At 37.3% G+C, this 13,100-nt stretch overlaps 1 protein-coding gene across 5 annotated transcripts in view; it reads left to right on the top strand.

The window, feature by feature from the left end:
* Pkhd1 (PKHD1 ciliary IPT domain containing fibrocystin/polyductin) overlaps window positions 1–13,100 on the top strand; it is a 438,845-nt gene that overhangs the window by 332,946 nt on the left and 92,799 nt on the right. The window lies entirely within an intron of this gene.

The raw sequence follows: 13,100 nt of genomic DNA, 5'->3' as shown, positions 1-13,100 counted from the left end.
TACATTTATATAGTACATTCTAATTAGTCTCTCCTTGACTCTTGTTACTTTCTTCCCACCGCCATTATCTCCTTCTTCCTTGCCATTTTAAGTTCTGAGGGTATGACTCACCCAGGTCTAAGTGCTCAGACAATTTTCTTCATTCTAAGAGGACCAAGATGCTACCTGTGGCTTATGATTTCTATTACTAACTCAGACCTGATCTTGAAATTTGGTCAAAAATACCCAACTGACTCTACTAAGAAATACCTCAGATTCACATGCCCACTATTAAATTCCAGTTCCTGCCTCAGTCTGTGCCTAGTACCCTGCTTTTTGCCTTCATTAGTTGAGTGTAAATACATAGAGCCTACTCCTTGTCCCTTTTCCTAACCCAAGCTCTCACATTCCTAATCTTCCTCATCTGCAGCCTCTGAACACAGAGTAGACAGGATCATCTCTAGCCTGGAGGCAGAACATCCTCCCTGTTGATGTTTCCTCTCCTTAACTTCTGCTTCCTGCATCCTCTTCACCTAGGAGCTATTTAAGTTTTTCAATGACTTTTTACTCACTCTTCTGAGTCCAAACCATAAGTTTATCAGGCTTGCATATTTGGATCCTGGATGCTTTTTCCTACCTTCTTTGACCCCCACTTACCTTAATTATTGTAATCTTATGTTTCCTTTAGCACAGGGCCCTTGCATAGACTATTTCCTCTGCCTGGATATCTTATTAGTAGTTCTGTTAGAGATGCACTTAGTGCCCCTGACTTTCCTTAGGGAAGCTATCCCTGATCCCTCATCTTACAATCAAATGTGTGAGCTAGTGTTGTCATTGACAGAGTGTTTGCTTCCCATGAATGAGTTCCTGATTGTAATCTCAAGGCCAAGTGTGGACCACATAAACTACCTGTCGGTGCACACTACTAAATGAAAGCTCCAAGGTCATTCTTTTAGTGTGTTCAAGGCTACCTTTAGCTCAATAAGACCTTAAAAGCAAGCAACAAAACAAAACAATGTTTTTTATTATTTTCTAAAGTCAGTGAACCTGCTTTATTGTTTTTAGAGGTCCATCACCTGGCATTGTGCTATAAATATACTACTTAGTTGTTTATTTGGCATTTGAACTTTTAGAACACAAACTTCATGAGGGCTGGGATTCTGGATTGCTCCCTGATGTGTATTTGGGAGGATACTCAACAAATATTGTATGACTGGCTTTACCAGTGGATGCATTATGGATTCTTAGAAAGAATATTATGGGAGGAGTGAGAGTTTGAGCAATGATGATTGAGACACCCACTGAAACAGCTCACCTGAGCTAATGCAAGCTCACCATCTCTGGCTGGAAAGGAAGGAACCAGCATAGGACCAAACTAGACCCACTGAATGTGGGTGACAGTTGTATGGCTGGGACAGACTGTGGGGTCACTGGCAATGGGACCAGGATTTATCCCTACTATTTGTACTGGCTTTTTGGACCCATTCTCTTTTGAGGGATACCTTTATCAGACTAGATATAGTAGATAGGGCCTTGGTCCTTCCTAAAAGCAATGTACTTTACCCACTCTGAGGAGTGGGTGGGGTGAGGGGTGGGATGCAGGGGAAATTGGAGGGGATGGGAGGAGGGAAGGGAGTGGGAACTAGGATTGATATGCAAAATGAAAAAAGATAGTTTTTTAATAAAATAAAAATTAAAAAGAATATTAATGAGTTTTTCTAAAGTTTTCAAGTGCATCAAGTTATTGATTTAATAATGTATGTATATATGATATATACATCATATATATATATTACAAGGCATTTGCTTGTTTGTTTTTGTTTGTACTTTCCATAGAGATAAAATTTTATTTTGTACCCAGGCTAGTCTGGAATTTACTGTAGTGCAATATGGCTTCATTCTTGCTGTGTAACTCATGCTTACCTTAAGCTTCCAATCAGTCTCCCATGTCCTGGTATATGCATACATCAGCACAAAAATGGGAATATAGTTATTTGTTTATGATTTTTCCCATTGAGTTTTTGGTGAAGTTTAACATTTGGCCTTTGAAATTATTTCTCCACATGATTGTTTAACTTATCATAAAATTTCATATTTAACAATATATTTTATACTCATCTTACATTTTTCCATATGCTAAAGTCTTAGCATTGCAATTGAATTACAATATATGGGGTCTGTAGTACAGGTTTAAAATCATGTATATGCTGAGTGCATATAAAAGCTGCAGAAATATTCACTATGATATGTTGTCCACATATGTCAATCACAGGTTTCATGTTTAAATTCTAAAAATATTCATTTGATAAGCTTTTAGGAGGTTGCTTACCATGTGATGTGATACATTATTGAAGTATAAATATGTTCTTGCTACTGGTTACATATAAAGCCTGAGGAAGTGTTCACTTTGACATTGTTTACAACCACCTAATCCATTTCTTTCATCATGGAATAAAATCCATACTGTGTGAATGTGTTTGTGTGTAAGACAAAAGTGAGAACTGAGATATTATCAGTAAAGATAAAAATAAAAGGATAGTGTGTGCTTTGTTGTCAATTGTCACCTTGATAAACTCTAGAATGGTGTCAATTGTTACCTTGATAGGATCTAGAATTATCGTAGGACAGGCCTCTGAGGATGCCTGTTAGGGAATATCATGATTACATTTATTGATGTGAGGAGACACATCTTATCTGTGGATGCTGCTCTTCTCTGGACAGAGGATCTAGGGACACCATAAAGTGGAAGAAAACACACTAAGCAGGTAAGAAGTAATAGGCATTCATTTCTCTTTGCCTCTTAACTGTGGATGCATCATGACCATCTACTTCAAGCTCCTCCTTGCTTGATTTCCACGCCAGGATGTGCTATATCTCCAACTGTGATCTAAGGTAAACCTCTGTCCCTTATTTTCCTTCTATCAAGGGGTCTTACTTACAACAAGAAAATCAACTAAGGCAAATATATAGATCTAATTACATCTATGCCTAGACTCACTCAAAGTTTTCTATAGTAAGATTTTCTATTGGTTTAAAAAGCACTTATAGCACTACTGCAGACATCTATATCATGGCAAAAACATCCTCTACTTTAAAACACACCTATGGATAATTGTGGGCTTTTTATGGACTTGAATTTTGGCCAAACTTGCATTTCTTTTTGATTAAAAAGATGGGTGGTGGTCCACAGTGCTAGATAAAAGTTGAAATTTATCCTAATATAAAAAAGCAAAGGCTTGAACATAGTGTTTAATTTTGTGTTGAATTAGAAATCCTCCTAAGACAAAGCTTAAACTCAAGTAGTATAGGCATCAAGCTGACAAAAAACACCAGTAGGGAAGTGAAATTAGAGAGAAATAATGTCAGTAAAGATGGGCTGTCAAACTGTCACCACTGTGGAATTTGGAGCATGATTCTAATGGGACTCTTGGAGACCATAAACCCAAATGACCACAGCAATGCCTGAGGAGCTAATGTAAATATGTTATATCCCTGCACACCTTTAGACTGAGAGATGAATCAGGGAAGGTAACTCTCCAGCCTGTTGACTTTTCCGGAACACAGCCCGTATGTGCGCTTTCATTTCTCGGGCGGATGGCATGGGTCTTGTTAGTAGTGCTCTTTGGCTGGAGAAAAGAATTGCCGACCATATGTTGTGTCATTGTAAGCGCTCTTACCAGTCATCACTATGATGTCAAAAAATGCCTCATGTTTAAGTTATAACATTCTTTTGATGAGCTTTTAGGAGATTGCTTACCATGTAGTGTAATACAGTATACAGATCTAAATATCATCTTGCTACTGGTGTCTGCGCTGTTCTGTTTGATTCTGCTCAGCTTATTGCCCTGTGTGAAACATGATCCAATGGTATACAACAAACCTTACCCCATTTGCTATCAGAGTGTGAAAGTACGTCTGTATGAATGACTGGGAGCATACGCAGAGGTTTATAAAACCAACTGATTCCTCATGCTACCTAACATGCTCAATGAAGTTGTTATAGGTGCGAAGATTCTCATAGTGAAATCTGGTGTCCACTGCTCTAAAAACACAGTCAGAGTCCCTTTGCAAAGAAGACAACACAGTAAATGGTGCCTTGACTTCAAAATTATTCTTCCATAATGCAAGACCTTTGCATTTTAAAAATCATTGTTTTGAAAACTGCTTTCTAATTCTTGTTACCAGGCTAGCAGATGAGAGAAGCCCAGATTTATTCATAAGAGAATGGCATTCATTGTCCTGTAAGCCCATAAAGGTGACACAGACGAGACAGAAGTGGAAACCAGTAGAGGCCAGTCTTATATTTATTCCCAGTATCACCAAGCTAGACACACCCTCATGTCTTTTTTTTTTCAATTTTTACTAGCAAATCTCTCCAAGTCATTTTGAGTCCATTGCCTCTGAGGTTTATTTTTAATTTGCAAAATAACAGATCTTATTTGCATATATTAGTTCACACACACGCAAACCTCCTCGCTCCGTCATATATCCACAGTCAGTTCACTGAATATTGTCAAGCACTTTGGCATCAGGAGCTAAACCCATCCGTGTGGATCACCAAGGAGGAACACTCTGCCAGTGGGCTTCACTATCTTCGCAGTGCAGGCTGTGCGGCCGGGGGAAAAGTGAGCTGTTAATTTTGTATTATACTTATCTATAAGTTTTCATTTGCTGCCAACTTTGAAAATTACATGGCAATAAGAGCAAGGCAGCTAATCACAAGCAAGGGATCCCCTGAGAACTATTTACATTTTATTTTAGGAAGGATTTCTGTGGCTGTGGAGGTACCTAATGATCCAAAAGAATTCCAAAAATAATCCAATAAAACAAAATCTTGAAATTACTAACCCACTTAGGTAGGATGGCAATACCAGGCCTTTCCATTTGGGCCTTTTATTAATTTCCTGTCTATCTCTAGTTAGTGATAAACAGTATCAATTCACCGATTGGTTCACATATATGAAGGATGAATGTTGTAATATGAGGGCGGAATACTTCAGAGTTGGTAGAAGTTGAGAATTCCTCAGGGACATGAGGTAGGAGGGAAGTAAAGTCAAGCTAGCTTTATGTGAATACCCTCTGTCTGCGAATTACAGTATCTGGCAAATTACAGTATTTCCTTTATTCAGTAAATGTGCCTTCCCAGCACAGTGTCTACTAGCATTTTGTTAAAGGATGGATGTTATTGTGTATAGTAAAGAAGATAATAACCATGCTTTCATTAAAGTTACATTGTAACCAAGATATATAAGCAAATAGTAATGAAAAAAGAGGGGAAGAAAATAAAATAGTATTTTGGTCTACAGAGGAAAATTCAAGTAGGAGTTAGTTTACTTTCTCTCTCTCTCTCTCTCTCTCTCTCTCTCTCTCTCTCTCTCTCTCTCTCTCTCTCTCTCCCTCTCCCTTGTGTGTACATGCAGATGTATGTATGTATGTGACATTGCAAATAAGACTCCAATAGGGAGAGTCACCAGCTAGTACAGGCACTCTGGTAAAAAGAATGTCCTCAACACATATGAGGGGTGGGTGGGGTAGACTACATGAGTGCCATGTATTCCACTAAAGGAGTTGTGTAGGGAGACAGGAGCAAACTCTTTGAAGGCCAAGGTAAGAAGTTAGGAATTTGTTCAGTTTTATTTATTTGTATTATGTGGATTCAAGGCACACAGCACAATATTTTCACATACAAGGTTCAAGGACTGCTTTAGTTTAACAATCTGACACACTCATCTTCACAAAAGTCACTCCTGTTTTATTGTGATAAAAGCAACTAAAATCTTCTTAGCAAAACTTTTAACTATGTTCATTATTATTATTAACTATAGGCCTCTCACTCAGTAGGTCTTCAGGATTATTCAATTGGCCTGAGCGCAAATTTGGGTCCTATGAACTACATCTCAATTCTGTTCCCTCTGCCTCCTGCTTCTGGTACCAATCATTTCATTGAGTTGGAGGATGACTGAAGGTCAGTGGTGGAATTCAGTCAGTTCTTGGAGGAAGCTGCAAGCTGTGATGTATGAGTGCATATGAATGGGAGCAGGCAGTGTAGCCAGAGCTGCTCCTGTTAAGAGAACAGGGTCTTCCAGGACTGGAGTGCTCAGTGGTTTGTGTTAACCAGAACCTCTTGTTGTCCCTGATGCAAAGACATAGTCACAGAATTTACTAATTGGTTAGCCTATCAATTTGACAAAATAATTTGTATCTGGGGAATCAATTAAATACTTTTTGAATTTCTATTTTATGTCTCCTTACATGATAATTTATACTTATTTTTAAAGTAGGAGCTTCCAATAGAGAGAATATTTAAAAACAGACCATTTCAAGCAACAATTTTTCATCTTTCTTATACTTCCAAAATTTCGTATCAATCAGGACACTAGTTTTCAAGATTGACTTATTATAAGAGATAGCCAAGGCATTCAGTATTCATATACTCATAGGAGGATTTTGATGTGTGTGTGTGTGTGTGTGTGTGTGTGTGTGTGTGTGGCATTAGAAGTAAACCTAAGGCCATGTACATGATAAGTAAATACTCTATTACTGAATTATACTCCAGCTTCTTTTCTTAATTTTTTTCCTTCTGTATCCAGGAAGACTTTGACTTGTGCATGTGTGAAATCAGCCTAAAGTTTTTTAATAAAATAAGTTGTTAGACATTTAATATGTATCATCTTATTGTGTTGAATGAATGACCCCAGAAATGCCATCTTCATTATGCATCAGTGGGTGAAAATGGGTTTGTTATTATTTATTCTACCTTGAGTATTTAAAGCTCATTTCATAATAAGCTTTTACCGGACTTCTTTGACATTATTCCCAGCAAATCACCATGGTCTGAGCAAGATATCTGACCAAATCTACCTTCAGGGAAAAGGTTGATTCTTCATTCTTTACTGTGAGTTAGCTAAGAAACATTTTTCAAATTTTGTTACTTCTGGGAGACTGCCCAAGAAAGAAAGTTATAAACCATGCTGAAGACCTTAAAAATGACTTGCCTTGAATCAAAAATAAAATACGACATTGATAAAAAAGAAAATAAAGTTGGCATTTGACTGTCAGTTCCCACATTGATGAAGTGTTTTCCGAGTGACTGATGGGAGAACCACAGAAGCTGCATTTGTTCCCGGCTTCCCAGGCAGAGGGTGGCCAGCACTCCCCTTTCTTTGTTGCTGGATCATGAAATGTGTCTTTCTTTAAGCTTTCTAGGCTCCTTGTTCTTCCCATTTGTTCCGGGAGTGACAGCAAGACGGTATTATAAAATGAGAGAATGGAGAGGGAGGGAGGAAATGAGAGGAGAGAATGAAGAGGAGAAACGGTTGTTAGAAGATTTGTCTGCCAATATCCGTGCTTGCCGAGGTCTTTTTCTTCTAGCTAGAGGGGGAAATGCTATTCTCTTTTCCCAGGCAATTATAGGCCCCAAAGATTGAAACTTGCTATATAGCTCTTTAATCTCAGCAGATATTTATGGTTAAACATTAGACTTTTAGGATTCCAGATGTCAGGGTATTAAAATATAAAGACACAATGGAGTCTCAGAAAATATTAGACTGTGGGATATGTGGCTGCAAGGGACTTTTATCCCAAGCAGAGAGAGACAGGCTTCCAGTGGTACTTTTTGACAGCCAAAGAGCAACTTTGATCCACCTCATTTTCTCGCTCTCCTGGGTCTCCAGGCAGTACAGCATAACACCATTTGATTGCTTTCCAGAAAAGTCCATGCCCTGAGTTGCAATGATTTTCATGTGTGATTCCTGTAGGATGATATGAAAAGGAAGTAACACACTGGAGGTTATTTCCTTACCTTTCCACAATGTAGACATTGATTGTATCATCCTCCACATCCTCCATTCATGACATGAGCACTGTCTCTGGCTCCCTGTGAGGCCATTAGATTCATTATCTCACTTAATGACACAGACATGATCTGTCCTATGAGATGTGTACTCTCACTGCCCCTGTTTTATAGGAGCAGCAACTGATATGGAGCTATTGGCTCGTCCAAGTCATGTAGCTAATTAACGAAAGATTCAGGACCTAGGGTGTTCTTAAGTTGAAGTTATATTATTGCAGTACTGCAAGGGCTTTCTCTCATCCTGTGTTCTTCTATGCAGTCTATCTTAGATCCCCCCGTCTTCTCCCAAACAACACTCAAAACAAATCAAACTGAGACAATGGTGCTTATTCTAGCAACTATCTCCTTCAACCCCATAAGAATTCTAGTTATTACTTGCTCTGTCCTCTCCTTTGTAGCACTCTGTATTCATGACAGGTTATAAACACCTTCCGTAATTCTTCCTGCACGCTTAACATGTTGTCAGGGTTGTTACTCACCTGAAAACATTGGAAATTATAGGGTTTTAGAGAAATTAACTGCCTTTTTCATAATATAACAGAATGTTTGGAACCCAGATATAATTCTATCCTTGTTGGAATCAGAAGCTTAAAGCTCATAGCTACTTCTGGATAATTAAGACATGATTTTTATTATGTAGTGAAGCTCTACAAAGAGTTGTGTTGACTGAATAATTCATATCCTCTCACCTTATGTGGGAGTAAATACATTTTTAGATTTTTAAACCATCTACCATCAATTATAGCCGCAATATAATAACAGTCGCAAAAGTCTCATTTTGTTTCTTTCCTTAAACTCTCTCTATCCATCCATCCATCCATCCATCCATCCATCCATCCATCCATCCTTCTCTCTCTCTCTCTCTCTCTCTCTCTCTCCCTCTCTCTCTCTCTCTCTCTCTCTCATAGCTTGTTCATGTACAAAATAAGTGCTCTATATCATAGCCAAGAATATAACTTTTTATTGCTAACCTATGAGGCTATATGACAACAGCTTTAGTCCTTGATTAGAATTTCATTTTGGACATTTCCAGTAGCTTCCATACCTTTCTATAGTGGGTTACTATGGGCATAATTCTCAGTTGAGTGTTTATTTTATTGAGTGTCCAGTAACATCAAGGAGTATGCACTTACTGAACATGCAAGGGGAGGTATTGAGGTTGAATGAGACAGTTTCTGCTCTCATCCGGTGGGACAAGTGGGCCAGACTGTAATATCACCTGCAAGAATGTACTTAAAGTGGTACCCTGAGGAGATCGTAGATAGCCAAGGATATGGACACAATCATTAGGGAAGAAACGGAATTTGTGGTGAGCAGAAACCAATGTGTTGAATAATAAAAACAGCTGGAGGAAGAACAGGGTGGTGTGAAACTCTTCCAAGCTGTTGCTCTCTACTAAAAATTTTATTTTTATTTTCTATGTATGTGTGCTTCGCTGCATGCATATCTATGTATGTATGTCATATGTATACAGTGCCCACGCAGGTCAGAACAGAACATAAGATCCTCCGAAACAGGAGTTTGGGATGGTTAGGAGCCATCATGTGGGTTCTGAGAATCGAACTCCAGTCTGCTGAATGAGCAGAAAGTGCTTTTAACCACTGAGCCATCTCCCCAGACCTAGATGTTGCACTATTAGACTCAGAAACTGTGATTCTCTGCACAAGATATGGAAAAGATTGTCCCATCAACACTATCATTGAGGAATAAAAGCTTTCACTGGGGCCTGTCTTTCTTTCTCTGGACATTTTTTGAGGGAAAGGAGAGAGATTTTCTTCAGTTGGTGTAGCTACCAATGAAATATCCATCCTCCTCTAAACAGTCACTCACCCACAATCCCAAAGCATCCCTAAAGAGCTCATTGGGCCAATATGGAGAAAACAGATATGCAAGTAGAAGTGGCAGTTGAGAAGGGGAGAGAGACAATAGAGGACAGCAGGGGTGAGTATCGTTGAAATACAGTGTGTACATTCATGAAATATCATAATGGGGACTATTATCTGTAATTAATATATAGTAATACAAATAACAAGCACAAGTAATAAATAAATAAATAAATAAATAAATAAATAAATAAATAAATAAATGGTGTGCATCAGGAGGTAAGCATATACATTGTGTGGCCCTGCCTTCAGTGTGAAGCTGTTGTTGGCTTCCCCATGCGGGTGGGTCTCTGTATCTACATGGGCTGCCTCTGTGGATCTGATCGCTTGACTCAATTACTTCAGCTGTCCTGCTCTCCCCTGATTGTTGTGCCAGCATGCTATCTCACCAGGATTCAAGGGCCATGATGGCAAAGATGTTGCGATCTTTAGTGTAATTTCTGTGTTTTAGTTCCTTTTCTTGTTCCTATAATCAGATACCCCCCCCCCAAAAAAAAACAACTTGCAAAGAAAGGATTTAACTGAGTCATAATTTCCTTACTGCCGGAGAATCTGTGTGCCCAGTTTACTGGAGAAAACTTGTTACTTGTTTATACTTGTAACTAGTTACTTAAAAATGAATCTGTGGGAAATATTGTCTCATATCAAGCTGTTTGTCCGTACAAACTGGTTGGAACGAATGATAATATTAGAAAGTCTTGTATTTGGATCTGTCCAATCAGTTTCATTCTTCATTCACCACACAGAGACTTCTTCCTTCTATTTCCTAATACTTCAGTCTTAGTGTCTAGGATGTTCCTTCTATAATCTCAACCTAGTGATCTAATTTGTTTTCTATTATAAAAGTATATATGTTGAATTCTTTCCCGCATAATATCCTTTTAGATATTAAAAACAATAAAACAGAGAATTTATGGCTAACTAATAATGTTTCAGAGTAAACGGTGTAGGGACTGGCGAAATGGCTCAGCAAGTAAGAGGGCTTGCTGCTCTAGTAGAGGATTTGAGTTCAGCTCCTAGGACCCACGTAAGGCACAGACCTATAAATCCTGTTCCAGGGCATTCACAGGCACCTGCACATAAACTCATGCAGGCACACTACACATAAATGAAAATACTATATAAATTGTGAAAAGCGCTAAGTCTAAATTCTTCCAGTGGGAACAAACTATAGTTTAGGCTTTGTGCTTCTCATCTTTGAACTATTATAATCTGATTTTGATAAAATATGCATTATATGAAATTTGCAGCTTAACCACTTTAAGCATTTAGCTCAGTGGTATTAAGTTTTTTCTTCAAGTCATGGAAAAATCACTACTATCCATCTTTATAAGTGTTTTTTTTTCATCTCGCAAAACACCAATTCTACACCCATTAAACAGTAACTCTGGATCCCCCTTCTCCCTTCATCCCCAGCAGCCATCATTGTATTTAATGTTTGTATGACTTTGTCTACTCTAAGTGACTTAGATAAATATGACCACACATGCCTCCTATGAATGACTCATCTCACTTAGAATAATGCTCACAAGGTCCATACAAACTGTAGATTTTACTTCTCTCTGAAAGCCCAATATTTCATTCATCTGCCCATGGACATGGGATTCTTCCTACACTGTAGCTACCGTGGATTATGCTGTTGCATACATGGTGTACACATGCCTCTTCTAAACTTTGTACTGAGTTCATTTGGACATATATGTAAAGGATCATATAACTCTATTTTTAGGGATTTTTGAGTAAACATTGCTTATCATCCATACTAGCTATACCATTTTATATTCCCATTCCCAGGACACATGACTGTCTTTGTCTATATTCTCACTAATATTCTTTCTCTCCCATATTAGAGATTCTAGTGGAATGAGGTGCTACTTCACTGTGGTTTTGATTTGCATGGTCCTTATTGACAACTAGTGTTGAGCATGTTTTCCTGCGATCATTGGTCATTTCTGTCTCTTCTTTGGGAATCTTCCTTGCTTATTGTAAGATGTTATTGCTTATTTGCTTAAAGAGATTCTTTTTATTTTGCAAGTTCTCTATACATACTGGATGATTTCCAGGTTGGGGTGTGTTTTTTTTAAGTTGTTGATAAGGTCTTTTGGTGAAAATTTATGTTTTCATAAAGAGATGGTTTGATTCATAAATTAATGTCAGTTTGTGACATTTCAAACAGTCTAGTATTACATCAACACATGAAATCAGCTTTTAAAGTTAGAATCAGTTCATCAATGTTTTTCACAATGTGTAGCATTTAAAGCTGACAACGACCCTTGCAGCATAGTATGGCCAGCAGACTTCATGTAAATCATGATATAGTTTAAAGTTTCTCAATATATCTTTTAAACAATTTAAAATATAAAAAGTAAGAATGGGTAAAACTGAATTTAATAGCATCATTTAATTCAACATAATCAAAATAATCTTAAATCAATAAAAAATTAGGACTATTTGTTCTTTGTTTTTCATAGTATGTAATTTATTATCTGTAGTTGTGGGTGATATCAATTCACAAAATATAGTTTCTTTCCAAAGTTTTATTATGAAAGACTTACAAATAAAAAATAATCACACAGCCAAATTAGCAAGACTCCAAGTCATTATGTTTTAGTGAATTTTTTATACAGTTATAGTAGTACATTTGATACAGAAGCCACAAATCTTCACATTGAATTTTGCATTTTTACTATTGAATGTAATTTTATGTACTTACCTATCAGCAAAAATGAAAAATCTATGTCAGAGTTGAAGATAAAAAGGCAATTATCTTTACATTTTTCTTTGTAACTCATGTCTATTACCCACATTCATTCTGTCCTCATCCCTAATATTTAGTCTTTATTGTTCTCTTTTCTACATGTGATACCCCACCCACTTGCACACTTTTTATTTATATACAGAGAATAAATTCCATATATGAGGGGAAATGTGGATTCTTTCCTTTCTGAGATTATGTGACTTTACCTAAGTTCATCCATTTCATGTAGTTTTGTGATTATATTACTTTAGAATGAATATTATTCCATTATATATACATACATAATTTTTATTATTCCTCTCATGAAAGACAGCTGGGTTGACTCCAGTTCTTTGCTATGCTGAAAAGATCACCAAAAAGCATGGACATGCCAGTGTCTCCCCTGTAGGGTATAGAGTCCTCTGAAGATATGTCCAGGACTGAGGTGCATTTTCATAATCATCATCTAGATTTCACAAACTTTATTGTACAACTCTCTGGTATAATAATATATAAAATCATATATGAGTTCTTTCAAATGTACTTTAATATTTTGTGATTGCTAAATTATGTGTTGCATCTTAAATATTTAAATTTGTGTACAATTTGAAATTTAACTGTCACGTTCCCCTAGGCACAGGATACCAAG

This window comes from Alexandromys fortis, unplaced genomic scaffold (genome assembly GCF_014885135.2).
Source record: "Alexandromys fortis isolate MF-2015 unplaced genomic scaffold, M_Fortis_MF-2015_v1.1 scaffold_207, whole genome shotgun sequence".
Lineage (NCBI taxonomy): Eukaryota > Metazoa > Chordata > Mammalia > Rodentia > Cricetidae > Alexandromys > Alexandromys fortis.
Note: the sequence above shows the minus strand (reverse complement) of the source record. Positions and strands in the feature narration are given on the sequence as shown.